A 14,385-nucleotide genomic window follows, 5' to 3' on the forward strand; every position below is an offset into this window, starting at 1 on the left:
ATGTAAAAAGAAACATGCTGAGTAAGGATGGGAAACCCCAATATTTAAGAGGTGAACAAACTCAGGAAGAGGAAAGTGTAAAGAAAAGCTGGATCCACTAGAAGAAACAACATAATATTATTATTATTATTATTATTTTGAGACAGAGTCTCACTCTGTCACCAGGCTGGAGTGCAGTGGCACGATCTCAGCTAACTGCAACCTCCAACTCTCTGGTTCAAGCGATTTTCCTGCCTCAGCCTCCTGAGTAACTAGGATTACAGGCACGCGCCACCACGCCCAGCTTTTTTAAATTTTTTTTTTATTTTTAGTAGAGATGGGGTTTCACCATGTTGGCCAGGATGGTCTCCATCTCCTGACCTTGTGATCTGCCCACCTCGGCCTCCTGAAGTGCTGGGATTATAGGCATGAGCCACTGCACCTGGACAAAATTAGTTTTTTTAACCATCAGATATGATTTGCAAAACTTTGTTATTCAATAATCATGTTTTCAACCATTATGATACTTTTTGTTATTCGGACTCCCTTTCAAAACTTGCATTAATAATGCCCCAAGCTTTCACAGTTAGTATTAGTCTTATTTCAATTAATGCTTATGCATGATTCTACTTATATGAGGTATATGAAATAGTGAAATTCATAAAAGCAGAGAGTAGAATGGGGGTTTCCAGGGTGTATGGGGAGGGAGAAACAGGGAGTTGCTAATCAACAGTCTTCAAGTCTCAGTTATGCAAGATGAGTAAGTTCTTGAGATCTTCTGTACAACATTGTGTTCATTCTGTATTGTACATTTAAACATCTGTTAAGGGGATGAATCTGTGGGAAGTGTTGGCAACACAATTAAAAAATAAAAATAATAAGATGATTTTTTTAATTCAAGGAATTAGAGTTTCAATAAGTGAATAATTTCATGTCAAATGCTGCAGAAGTCAGTGAAGATTAAGCAGTAAGAATAACAATTAGATCTGGTGTGGTAAGCAAAATTTGGTCCACATAACCTTTATTTACCCCTGGCATTACTTGCATGATGTGTTAGGTTATGTAAGGGATATAATTAAGGTTATACCAAATGACTTTATCTTGGATTACCTGTGTGAGCCTATTCTAATCACATTACCCTGCGAAGCAGAGATCTTTCTTCAACTGGAGGCAGGAAGAGCAGCAGAGATTCCAAGCAAAGTATTCCATGTACTATATTGTTCTTGGCATGAGATAAAAGGAGACAAATGTCAAAAAATTAGGGACCTGGGTCCTACAATAAAGAGCTGAATTCTTCCAATAACCTGAATGAACTTGGAAGTAGAATCTTTTGCAGAGCTTCCTGATAAGAACCCGGCCCAGTTGACTCCTTGATTTTAGCAGAGGACACAGTTGAGCTGTGTTGTGTGTGGACTTCTGAACCACAAAACTGTAAGATGATAAATTTGTGTTGTCTGAAGCCACTAAGTTTGTGATAATTGGTTAGGACAGCAATAGGAAACTAATATACTTGCCAATTACAAGTCAGTTGTGAGGTGATGCTGAGAGTAACTTTAGCAGTATACTGAAGTCCAGAAGCCAACTTGAGTTAAGGAGGATGAGGGAAGTGGAAGTAGAGGAGCATTTCCTTTTCATATTCATCCCCCCATTTTTTTTACATGTTTCCATTGTTGTTCATGTAATTTTTGTGAGATGATTTATAAAGGTAATTTGTTGAATTTTACTCCTTTTCTACCCTAAAATGTAACTTAATCCAATGAGCTTAAAATCATTTGCATGTTTGATAAATATTTCCCCAGTCTCCCTCTAGACAACTGATAAAGGAAAGAATCAAATTGATGAGGCTCAAGATACAGGTAAAAATTTATTGCATTTAATGTATGCTTGCTAAATATCAAAAAGTTCCAAGAAATCTTTTCAAAGCCCCTTCCCACACTCAATATAGAAAAACACACATTTGGAAGGACACTTGATGTTGCACTGTGAAACAGATTTTTTAAATCTTCAATACCCAGTCTTTCCTTTTTTCAAAATTATAGGTAAATAAAAATTGTAATGGATACTTCTAAGGAAAACACATAAAATACATAATGACTAAAAATTAACTCTCCAAATTAGAAGAAAGACACTAATACTGAAACATGTTTCATGCCTACATAAATATTAATACATTCATACATATGAATGTGTATATGTATACAATGTTATATACGTATGGATGGACATAATTATTTGGTAAAAATATGCAAACCATGTTCCAGAAAATGTTTTTGATCTGTATTCAGGGGATTTGATAGAATGCCAATTTAATAGACATTTATTTCGTTACTACTATGTGTGAAGCTCTCTCTACTAAGCACTTGGGTTGATATAAAAATAAATAAAATACAATTCTTCCACTCCCAAAGTCTGTATTTTAGATAAAAACTAAAATGAATTTTTAAAAATATATGCACAGGAACATCACAGGGGATTCACGTCACGAATCAAATTCATCCTATGTTTATTAAGATGGCCCCCGAAAGTGTAGAACCGATATTTCTAGCTCTTTTCCATGCAGAAATGGGTCATGTATTTCTGTTTCATGTGACTGAACATATTACAAACCCTGCTACTGTGGATTGAACTGAACCCAACAAATCTGCTGTAGGCTAGGTGCTGTGTTCTACCCTCAGGTTTAAAAAAGTTGTAAGACAAGAGCTTGCTCTCAAGGAGCTGAGTCTTAAATATAAACTTCACTATGGGCCAGTCTTATAAACCAACTGATACCTTGCCACTTTCCATAAAATCTTTATATGTCTTTGTTTTTCCATTTTCTGTTTTTTTCACAATTATATCCTAATAATTACACCCACATGATATATAGCTTGGAAGATTTTTGTCATCACCATATCAATTTAGTTCATAACATGTGCTTCAAAATGTATTGTAAATTCTTTTAAGATAAGAATTCATTATGGTTTATGTTTATATCTATGCCTCCTTCAATAATTCGGAAATAGAATTGTCTCTAGGATGTATTCAGAGCTGTGACATTATGCTATTAAAAACACATAAGGTCTAGAAACTGGCATAATTATTTGCACTTACTCAATGTACTTTATGAGATATTTTTCTCATATGTGTGTTGTTATGTAATTTAATTCAATTAACAAATAATTTTTAAAAACAAATATACTAAACTGATATGTTGCAGCCATAAGATATTTTCATCTGCACATAGTTTTAGACAAATCATATTTTATTTGTTGTTACAGACTATCATTATGTTTTATAAATATGCTACTTATTTATGGCTATAAAGAAGAATGCCACATTCAAATAATCACTTGTAGTCTTAAAAAATAGTTGAGGTCATTGCCTTGTGCCATATATTTGATGAACTTGAAGATTTAAATATTATTATGTCAATCTTTAAAATAGAAAGCTACCATTTCTTCTGTTTAAAATTAGGTACAAAAGTTTCAATAAACAACTTAATCTAAAACATAAGGGAAGACAAAAGCTTTTGCTATACTCTGACCTGCTAAATTGCTGAAAATGACTGTGTGCTGAAACTGCTTTGGCTTGATAATAACTCTCTTTGTTATAAAGAGATTATCGTAAGAAGTCTATGGAACGTATAATGTCTTCAGTTTTTAATATACATATATATTTTCGTCCTTGAAGGAAAGTAGCAAAAATAATATAACATCTAAAACCAAATTATTTTTCGTTTAAAGAACCAAAAATAATTTTGCAATACATATCTGTCTGTACTCTTAGCTTTTATCTATCAACTGACTCCTTCCTTGTGTGCCTCTTCATTTAAAAAATCTAAGACAAAATGAAATATGATTTTGTAATATCAATGAGAATAAATGCTGCCAACATTTGTAAAACATGTACATTTCAAGGCTGCTGGGTTTTTTTTTTTCCACTTCATCCATGACATTAAATATGTTAGTATTCTACCACACAGAAAATCACTATAGTCAACACTGACTGATCAATGGTCAGTCTGCATTTTTTAGAGCACACCTATAAAAGTTAGAAATAGTACATTTTAACTAGAAGCCTATCAAAATCACAACTCTGCTCTCGCCTTTCTACTAAGAACAAAAACAGAACCTAGCCAACTCATTTGCATCATAATCTAATTTTGAAATTACTTTATCAGTGCAATAACACATTCAATAGAGGTTTTGTCTTATTGATGAAAAGGGAATCCACTTGGTTTGGGAGTACATAACATTTTTTAATTAAATTTGTGTTATTATTATACTTACACTCAAAGGGCCAGGTGATGGCAATGTTCCATGGAGGAAAATAATATTGCTATAATAACAACAATATCCATGAAAATTTAATAACATTTCACTGAGACATAATGACATAATAACAAATATGTAATCACTATCTAGGCACTTTGTAGGGAAGAGTTAAAGTAATCAGTAAGACTGTTACTAAATAAAAGACCTTTTTCAGAAATTGGGGATATAAAAATGGCATATATCTATTTCATCCCTGTAATCTCTTTGAAGAGACAGGTTTTACATATACAAAGATAAACAACAACAAGGTAGTCAATTATGAGATGTTTGTGAGTCAGGGCAACTATTTTAAGAACCCTTTGAAAAGGAAGGAAATGTGACAAAAATTCTAGGCAGGAAAAGATGCAGCATTGGAAATGTATCTGACATGTTAAGATAATGACAAGTGGACACCAGAAGTGGAGCAGACAATTCAAATAAGGGGTCAGTGGAGCTTAGTGTGGACAGTTTACGTGAGCCAGATTTTGGAGTCTTGAATGTCCAACCCAGGAAAGAGAAGCATGTTGTCTGAGAATTGGGATATGACTACCTGATGATTTCACTGTGAATTTAAACAGATTGAAGGAGAACAAGGTCATTTTTCAAGGAATAATTTATAAGATTTAGCAACTGAAGGAGAGGATAATGAATAAAGAGAGTCAAAATGACACTAAGGTTTTGAGTGGGTAACTGGGAAAATAATGACATCATATCTCCTTTAAAAAAAAAAATAATAAGGGTCAGGCATGGTGGCTCACACCTGTAATTCCAGCGCTTTGGGAAGCTGAGATAGGTGGAACATCTGAGGTCAGGAGTTTGAGACCAGCCTGGCCAACATGGTGAAACCCCGTCTTTACTAAAAATACAAAAAATTAGCTGAGCGTGGTGGCAGGCGCCTGTAATCCCAGCTACTCAGGAGGCTGAGCCAGGAGAATCACTTGAACCTGGGAGGTGGAGGTTATAGTGAGCTGAGATTGCCCCATTGCACTCCAGCCTGGGCAACAATAGCGAAACTCTGTCTCAATAAATAAATAAATAGTAATAATAATAATAATAATAATAATATTTCCCCCAACATATACCTAACAGAAATTTATAAGAGAAAACTCACTGAAAAATCACAGTATAAGAATTACTGTAGTCCTAACTGTAATTATATGAAACAATTGTTAATACACAAAGTTTTCAATGATGGTCATCAATAACACAGGGACAGCATATGTGAATTGTATTTCTGAGCATGCATTTACTTAGCGCTCTTGTAATTAAATTTAGAATTTATACATGTAATGCCAAACTTGTACACTTTATATCGCATTGTTTTAGAAAAGCATAAAAGTATTTATACTTTTCTCATTACTTTTAACAGCAAAAACCACAATTACTTTTGCACCAACCTAATGTAAATGCTCTATGCATTTCTGAGAGTTTACTTAATTGTATAATTTTAACACTTTTGAGCACTTCAAGATTTGAAAGTTAAAAAAACATAATGATGACTGAGCTCTAATTAAGATTTCTGTTACAGGGAATCCTTGTCAAACATTAAAGGAGAAATAAATAACTCTAGGACGATGATCAAGAAGGATAGAGACTATTGAAGAAAGGAAAGAATGATTTGAGATTTAAAGAGTCTAATGCCCTCAGATCGATCATGTAACAATACCAGATGTGAACAATCAGCAAGCTCAAACAAATGCAAAGCAGCAGAACTCAGGAAATAAGTCTAAAACCCAGGAGCACTCCAAGAGAAGGTACTAGGAGCAAGAGTTAAACACATCGAGTAAAGTCATCAGATTTAATCAAGAACTATTGATAAGATATTATAGAAGAGCATATGTTATATTAGTTACAAAACCCAGTGTAACTAGTTAGGCTTTAGCAGGCCATCTAAATTTGAATCGATTTTAAAAATAGCTTTTCTTTGGGTGTATTTTAAAAGATTACACAAATTAGAAATTTCTTGTCTGAACTTGTTCAAGGCCCAAGTTTGCCATGGATTTTGGTACAACAGACGTGACACATTGTCTATATACTGCTGGAATATGGAAGTAAATGTCCCACACTGTTCTAGAGATCCCAAAAGTGAATAACAAACATATACATACAGTTAAATAACTTAGGCACTGGTTGGTTAATGTGAGTAAAATATGTCCAAAATGACTAGACACCATCCATCAAAGAGATACTGTAAATGACTGGCAGCTCAAACAGGCAGACTTAAAAGCAGGGGAGTCTGGCTTTTTGATGAGCTTTATTTTATCAGTATTCTTGCTCCCGATTACAAAGTGCCTGCCAAAGTGTCTAGTATGAAGACATCTAGTAAATGTTTATGTGAAACTGAGATTTGCAGAAGTAGTGAAAATCATTATAATCTTAAAAACTAAATTTTTTTAAAAAAGGTTTAAGAATTATTTACTGTTGAGTTTCTATGGAGTGCAGTTTCCCAAAGGGGCTAACAACTTGCTAAGCCTTTGTAGAGGTCATATGGAAATGAACTTGGTCACCCTTTCTGTTTTCTGACATTTGAATTTGGAAGGCTATTATAAGTGAGCTTCATAATTTCATTTCAATTCACCCATCTTCAGGGCAGCTAATTTTTCATATGCCAGCTGCCCTTGTGTTTTTGTTTTAAGTCTCTAACACTAAAAGCTATCTTATTTTTTTTTTTCTTAAACCTCAGCCTTCTAGAGAGCCAGTTCCTTTAACAAAAGAAATTGAAAACCCAATCTCAGTCACCCACCCTTTATTTCCCTGAGCTTTTCAAATACGATGGACAAGTTCATCTTTTATACACTTTATTTTTACTACATATTCATTTAGCCTTTTACTAATAGGAACATGTTTTAACTTCAGAGAAGAGAGAGAATGCTGGATGTTCCTTTAGAGCCTCAGAAGATTGAAAGTATTTTCAGCAGTGTGTATACGTCTGTAATAGCAAGAGGCAGACATCACCGTGGTTCACAGTACTTCTCAGTATAAACATCTATGGAAGTAGAAAATTTGCCATCAGAATGCCACACATTCCCGAGTATGCCAATGTTATATAGTTAAATACATTCTATTGATCAAATCAACTGAAGGTAATTTTAAATTATATGTTTTGATCTCTCGTGGCTATAATCAGAAGGTCAACATGAAAAGAAAAATAGAGCCACGGTGGAAGGGCAGCAATGACTTCTGTATGGTTTATCACCAGCATACAGTACTTATTCCTGCTCCTGCAATAATTTAAGCACTCTGTCATTTCTACTTTGTTTATGTTAAGCAGAATTAATACATAAAAATCTAAGCAAGTATTTTTACTGGAAGTTTCCCATATGGAGATACTAAAGAATTGAACTTATAGTAACTACTGCTGTATTCAAGGTCAGTCTAGCGACCATACAAGAAAAGTAAAACCTACATTTTATCTAAGGGAAGAAACCAAGAGAATATTAACCTCATTGGTGGACAATATGGCATTTCCCAAACATATAATCAAAAGCAATTGGTTTAAATTAACTACACTGTGTTTTCAGGTATGTTGTTTACCAGATCATTCCCATGGCCTAAAAATCTTATTCTAAATTTTCATGATCAAAAGAAATGTAAAATCAACTATAAAATAATTGTGCTTTCTTTTGCAAATGCTCAAGTGCTATGAAAATATAATAATAATATAGGTAAAGGAAGTGCAACACAAACAAATCTCATGTCAATTTCTGTCATAAGACTTGAATTGGAAATGCAGGAAGGGTGTATTTTCATTCTTTTACCTACCATAAGAAATAGTTTTGCAACTTCATATGTTAAGCTGATCAGTTAAGACACAAATATATGTAGCAGAACACATCAGGAAAATAAAATAAAAGTGCTTATATAATTTACCAAATGATGCTTTTGCTTAGATGCATGCATAATTATTAAGGCTAAGAGCCAAGTATTATATTTATTAATTGTTCACACAGCTGAATTTGTAGTCATTTCTTCACGTTTATACTTTTTAAAAATCAACCTATATTTCCTACAGTATTATTTTAAATTAATGAAAATAGTCTGTGTAATAAAATTAGTTATCAAATATTACTGTTCTTTGATGAGTGATAATTTACATTAACGTTTACAAGGTCCTTTATACAAATTTATTATATAATTTACAATAAATAAATTCAATATCTGTAGGTTTTTATGAGGAAAATAGGTCTTGGAATATTTTCAGAAACATAGATTACAAACAATACAGATTTTAAATTAAACTTATAGTGTGGCACACCATCAAGAATAATTCCTTCATTGGGTATTCTTCATTTGTATTTCTGTGTAGCTGTTCTACTGAGAGTGATTAAAAACAAACAGTTAATAAATCTTTCTCTGAAGCTGGCTTTTGAAATGATATACAATCCCATTTTCTTTTATCTTAAAAGTCTCTATTTTTTCTCTTTCATTTCCAAACTAGAGAAAGCTCTTCCTTCTTCCCTGCCCCCAACATCTAGTGTGGAAGCTCTGGGCTTGCCAAAGTTAATTCCTTTCCAAGAAAGGGTAGCACTGTCCCCTAGTGGACATACAATATACCAAAATAATTGCACAAAAGAGAGAAATACCGTAAACTTTTAAATAGAACAATTCAACAGCAAGAATTTGAATGTATTGCTGTGTCTGTTTTTTATGTTTATCCTTTTTCTTTTTTTTTTTTTTGAGAGAGTGTCACTCTGTCGCCCAGGCCAGACTGTGGTGGCACGATCTCAGCTCACAGAAACCTTCTGGTTTCAAGCAATTCTCCTGCCTCAGTCTCCCGAGAAGCTGGGATTACAGGCATGCGCCACCACCTCTGGTTAATTTTATTTATTTATTTATTTATCTATTTATTTATTTATTTATTTTTAGTAGAGACGGGTTTTGCTATGTTGGCCAGGCTGGTCTTGAACTCCTGGTCTCAAGTGATCCAACCACACTGGCCTCTCAAAGTGCTGGGATTACAGGCCTGAACCATCACACCCAACCCATGTGTCTGCTTTTAGATTTGTGCCTGTACACCATTCATTTTTCAAATAGTAATGATCTGCATATGATGTTGGCAGTCAGCCATGATTTGTTAAAGCAAATGAAATCAAAGGACAATTAAATTGTTTCAACTTCAGTACAAATATAAAATACTATGTTGCTGTTACCACTGCAGTGAACACCAGAAGTCATTCAGATTCCCAAGGCCCACAGCTTTGTGATAACCATTTAAAAGTAAACTCAAATATCCAATCCTGTACTCCCCACTACATCATGTGTCTTTGTAAGTTCTTACAGTATCATTCCTTTTCCTTCACAGTATTTGTCACAGTTTGAAATTCTATGGTGTGATAATTTGCTTAATATCTGTTTCACCCACTAAACATGTGAAGGCAGAAACTACCTCTTATGTTCACCACGATATCCTGACCACTTAGCACTGTACTTGGCACAAGATAGGGACACTGGATATATCTGATGAATTAATAAATATTCCAGGAAATAATTTACTGAGAATAAAAGTGGAGTTGAGGTATACTCTAAAACTTTAATAGTTTCATGTTAATTTACACTTAATAAGGTGCTCCTGTAGCCATGCCACTAACAACGAAACACAAAAATAAAATCAGCACACTGGCAGTTCTGTCTTTATCTACCCTTCCAGTTTTCAGCTCTCACAATCTGCTTCTCCCTGTTGTTTTTAATATCCTTTTTCTTCAACATGACATTATCATTTAGCAATGGATCCTTTACCAGAGAGAAATGAGTATCAGGCTTATAGTCCTAGTAGTGCTATCATCGCCAGCCCATACCCTGACATCTGCACGGAGGGCCCCATACCATTACCCACCTAACTCCCTTTACGGCATCATCTCTTGTGTGAAAGGACTCTCCCTACCTCGATTTCCTTATAAATTTCCTGGTCTTCTATTACTTTGTCTCCTACTCCTGATGACAAATTAATTGCATTTAATGATTTCTCGGGAGATTATATATTTCCCTCAAATTAAATAATTTAATTTTAACTAGATCCTTAAAGGGATAATCACTTAAACCCTGACAGTAAATGACATGACTTTATAGAAATAGATAATATTGAGCAGGTGAGATTTTTCATTTTTGAAATCACATGTGCTCCATCTTAATTGTAAAGCTGGGTCCCAAGCAACCAACAAACCCACTGTTTAACACCAGCTAATTAGCAGAATTTTTTTTCCTGTTTTTAAAACTGGATTATTAACATGATGCCTGGTGCAGTTTGTTGCTACTACAAGAAAGTACTACTGTCACGGTTTTTCTTTGATGATAAAAGACTTGAATACATACTTATCTATAATCTCCTTAATTGCAGCTGTTTTCCTGTAAAATAAAATATGTAGAGGGTAGATACTATATGTCTTTGATGGCCTAGATGAGAGATACATATGTTTTTGATAAAGAGATAGTTAGACTTACCTGCTATCACCAGAAGGCAGACCTAGAATCGAAGGAGAAAACAAAGGGAAGCAAATCTATGTTCAATATAATAAAATTTCTAAAACATGTTGATGTTGAAAAGACATTGATTTCCTTATGAGGTATGATGTTCCTTATGAGGTAAGGTGCTTAATTAGATATCGGATGGTCATTTTGCAGGAATAAATATTGTAGAACTTATCCCTGGTTTTAGTAGATTTTATGAATAGAGTCCATAGAGCTCTACTAAGGGGCTCAGATAAGTTCATCCAGACTTAGTCTCTTTCCACTTCTTGGCTCTGCTATCAAAAGTGTTCATTTTATTCAGGTAAACTCTCTTAAACTTAGGTTGGCAAGATAGGCACCAACAGTATGAGGTTTACATCCAATCTTCATAGCCATTCCAGTTGAGATAGAGCTTTATTTTCCCAGCAACAGTTCTGAAATGGATATTCTTGGCTTGGTATATATAGTGACCAGAATGAATTACATGGCCATGAAAAACATTTTGATTAACCAGTGGAACCAAGGGGTGACAGCAATCAGTTCCACCCAAGTCACAAGGACTAAGAGTGAGGAGCAGGAAAGTTCCCCAAAAACCAGAGTATTATTATCAAAGGAAAAAATGGAGGTTGGGCAGTCAAAAACAAAAGAATGGTTTATAGTGGGACCTGGATTTCTAAATCAAAGTAAATATACTTTGATTTCTAAACTATCTTTCAAGTCAAAGATTCTATGATTTACAAATTTCTTTTATTTTCTAAATGTAATTGAGATAAACTAATACTCTCTGAGGACTTCAGATTATTTTTATTTTTGAAAAAAATGTTTTTTAAACCACAATTTCATTGATTTGAGATTTCTGAAAACACTCAATATTAATAAGAATGAGAATGTACGTGCATTGTCTTTATGAAGGAGGTCCTCTAGGTAACATTATTCCTCACATCTGAATAGGCCATATTGCACTATATCTTTTGCATCTAGTAAAAATCGTTTATGATATTTCTTCAAATTAGTATTTGTGTTTCTTTCATGGAAAGCCATGAATATTGCAAGAAAGAAGATGATAATATTTGGGAATTCTATTGTCAAAATTAAATCTCTTTTCAGGCATCTACTATTGATGACTTAAAAATCCTGTCACAGGATTCATTGGGGATGATGTCACACAGGTCGTTTAGATTCAGAAATGCCTTCACAAGTCTTAGGATGTTACATTGCTTATTCAAAGAGCCTTTGCCAGTGAAAGAAAGTAATGATTCTTTCTTATTAAAGACTTCCATAACCTTCTCTGGACACACCCCCAAATAATCATTCTAAATAATTTGGTGTTGAACACCAGTGAATTGTTAATGCATGTATGAATATTGCTACAAATTTTAGAAGGCACTGAATTCCCTTTTAAACTAATATTCCATGAATGTAGCATAGTGTAGGGATTAAGAGTACAGATTCTGGTGCCCAGCTGCCAAGGTTCGGGTCCCAGCTTTACTGCCTATTAACTGGCTGACCTCAAGCTGAGAGTGATAATGGTTACTACCTAAAAGTAATATTATGAAGATTAAGTGAACCAATATTTATAAAATATTTATAATTACATATATCATATAAATACACCTTAAGATAGTTTTTTCTTTCCAATTCTGCTTCTGTGATTTGCAAAGAAATAGAATACAGTCATTTTATCAGTAATTAGCCTGATTTTGTCATCTTTACTGTCCCTTTAACAGATCATCACTTAATACAGGAAATGGATATTGGAATGTGCCTTTTTTAGGGATTAATTGATATTATATTATAGGAGATAATATATCAGGAAAAGAATATAGACATCTAGAGAGAGAGTTTTTATTTCATGGACTTTATTGCTTCTTCAAATAGGTCTGTTTTGCAGATTAGATTATTCACTGAATACTTTGTACTCAATGCTTTGAAGTATGAAAGTATAGTAATTGACCATATTCATCTTGCCATTTTGTGTGTGACTCTGGTTTTATAAATACATATTCTGTCACTGAAGAATAGAAAATTCAACAAATGCAATTTCACAGCAAGAAAACATGTTTTTAAAATTAAGTGCCATTGTCAAATGAAGAAAGTATCATTTTACACTACTTTAAAAATATTAGCTGAGAAAGTCTGGATGGAAAAGAAACTATATTTGATATGCAACAGAAATCCATTCTTGTACAGATAAAACAAAGTTAGATGTTACAAGTATTTTTTTTTCAATTCTCTTGATTCTCATCAGTATAATTGCATTGCAATCATTGATCTAGTCTACATAGGCAATTTGGGAATCAAGGTTGGCACACAACTCTGTGAAGAGGGGGCAAAACAGATGCCAGTAAGGAGACATGAGATAAGCTCTAAAGTTAATTGGATTCACACTGTTTTATCAACATATAGACCTGGAATTATTTCACAAAATATTGGCTATTTGTTATTCATAAAAGCTGATAACTCCCACCAATCTCAAAACATACGATGTCTTGCTCATTCAATTTTAGCAAGTAAACTAAAAGAGTAACCAATGTGGTTGGTTTGTCTGTTTTATAGTTGTTTGATTTACACTGGTTAGTCAGAATTTTCTCTTGGGTTCAACAGATCTTGTTTAAACCACAGAATAGCTAATCCAATCCTACTTTATACAAATCCTAAAAGAAATTTGGTTCTTAGAGGACCATAAAATATCACATGATGAAAAAGCGTATTACCGGCCGGTTGCGGTGGCTCACGCCTGTAAACCTAGCACTTTGAGAGGCTGAGGTGGGAATGTTGCTTGAGTCCAGGAGTTGAAGAAGACCAGACTGGGCAACATGGCGAAACCCCATCTCTACAAAAAATGCAAAAATTACCTGGGCGTGGTTGCATGCACCTGTAGTCCCAGCTACTAGGGAGGCTGAGGTGGGGGGATCACTTGAGCCTGGGAGAGAGAGGTTGCAGTGAACTGAGAGTGTGCCACTGCACCCCAGCCTGGGTGACAGAATGAGACCCTGTCTCAAAAGAAAAGAAAAGAAAAGAAACAGTAATATAGAAAAGAATAATACATTAGATATATTGTCTATACATTTTCTTATTTTAAAGTATTCTTATATTTAATATAGATATTGACCTAAGAATTGCTTCTTTTGAATATCCCTATTAAAATATGTAGGCCACTAATGTTTGATTCCTTTGAAAATTGAGTTAAAAATATATTTTATTTTCTCAACTGTAGATGAGAGCAATGGCATGGCAAGAAGGAATCTTGGACAAAATAATAGCAACACATATGTGTTTACATAAACCACAAGTGCATGTATGTTGAGAAAACATATTTGATTATATAAAATATGCTATTTCCTTGCACTCAACTTTGCATTGAATTTTGTTATACTTACATGTTATAGTTTGATACTTAAGTATTGCAAACAAAATTGAATGTTTTGATATTAAAATTTATAACAATCTAAATATACATTCAAAAACAATTTTTAAAAAGTCATTGGTCACATTTGTTTACAAATGATAACAAGGAAATAACAAACATGAAACCACAAGTATAATTTGAATATGTTCTAAAAATATAATTTTATTATTTTACAAAATAAATTTTAATGATGAGAGGTAGGTGATGTTATGAAAATACCAAATAATGTTTTACTCTAGCCATGGTGTTGTATACCAAGTT

General features: G+C 33.6%; 1 long non-coding RNA gene across 1 annotated transcript; it reads right to left on the reverse strand.

Moving 5' to 3' along the window:
• Window positions 1-357: 357 nt before the first annotated feature.
• On the reverse strand, window positions 358-13,532 carry LOC116269188. The gene is made up of 3 exons (XR_004176634.1): window positions 10,581-13,532; window positions 4,248-4,296; window positions 358-1,201 (listed from the first exon to the last, which is right to left on the reverse strand). It is a non-coding gene; the product is annotated as an uncharacterized LOC116269188 (long non-coding RNA).
• Between the last annotated feature and the right edge of the window lie 853 nt (window positions 13,533-14,385).

Source organism: Papio anubis, chromosome 10, assembly GCF_008728515.1.
Source record: "Papio anubis isolate 15944 chromosome 10, Panubis1.0, whole genome shotgun sequence".
Taxonomy (NCBI): Eukaryota; Metazoa; Chordata; class Mammalia; order Primates; family Cercopithecidae; genus Papio; species Papio anubis.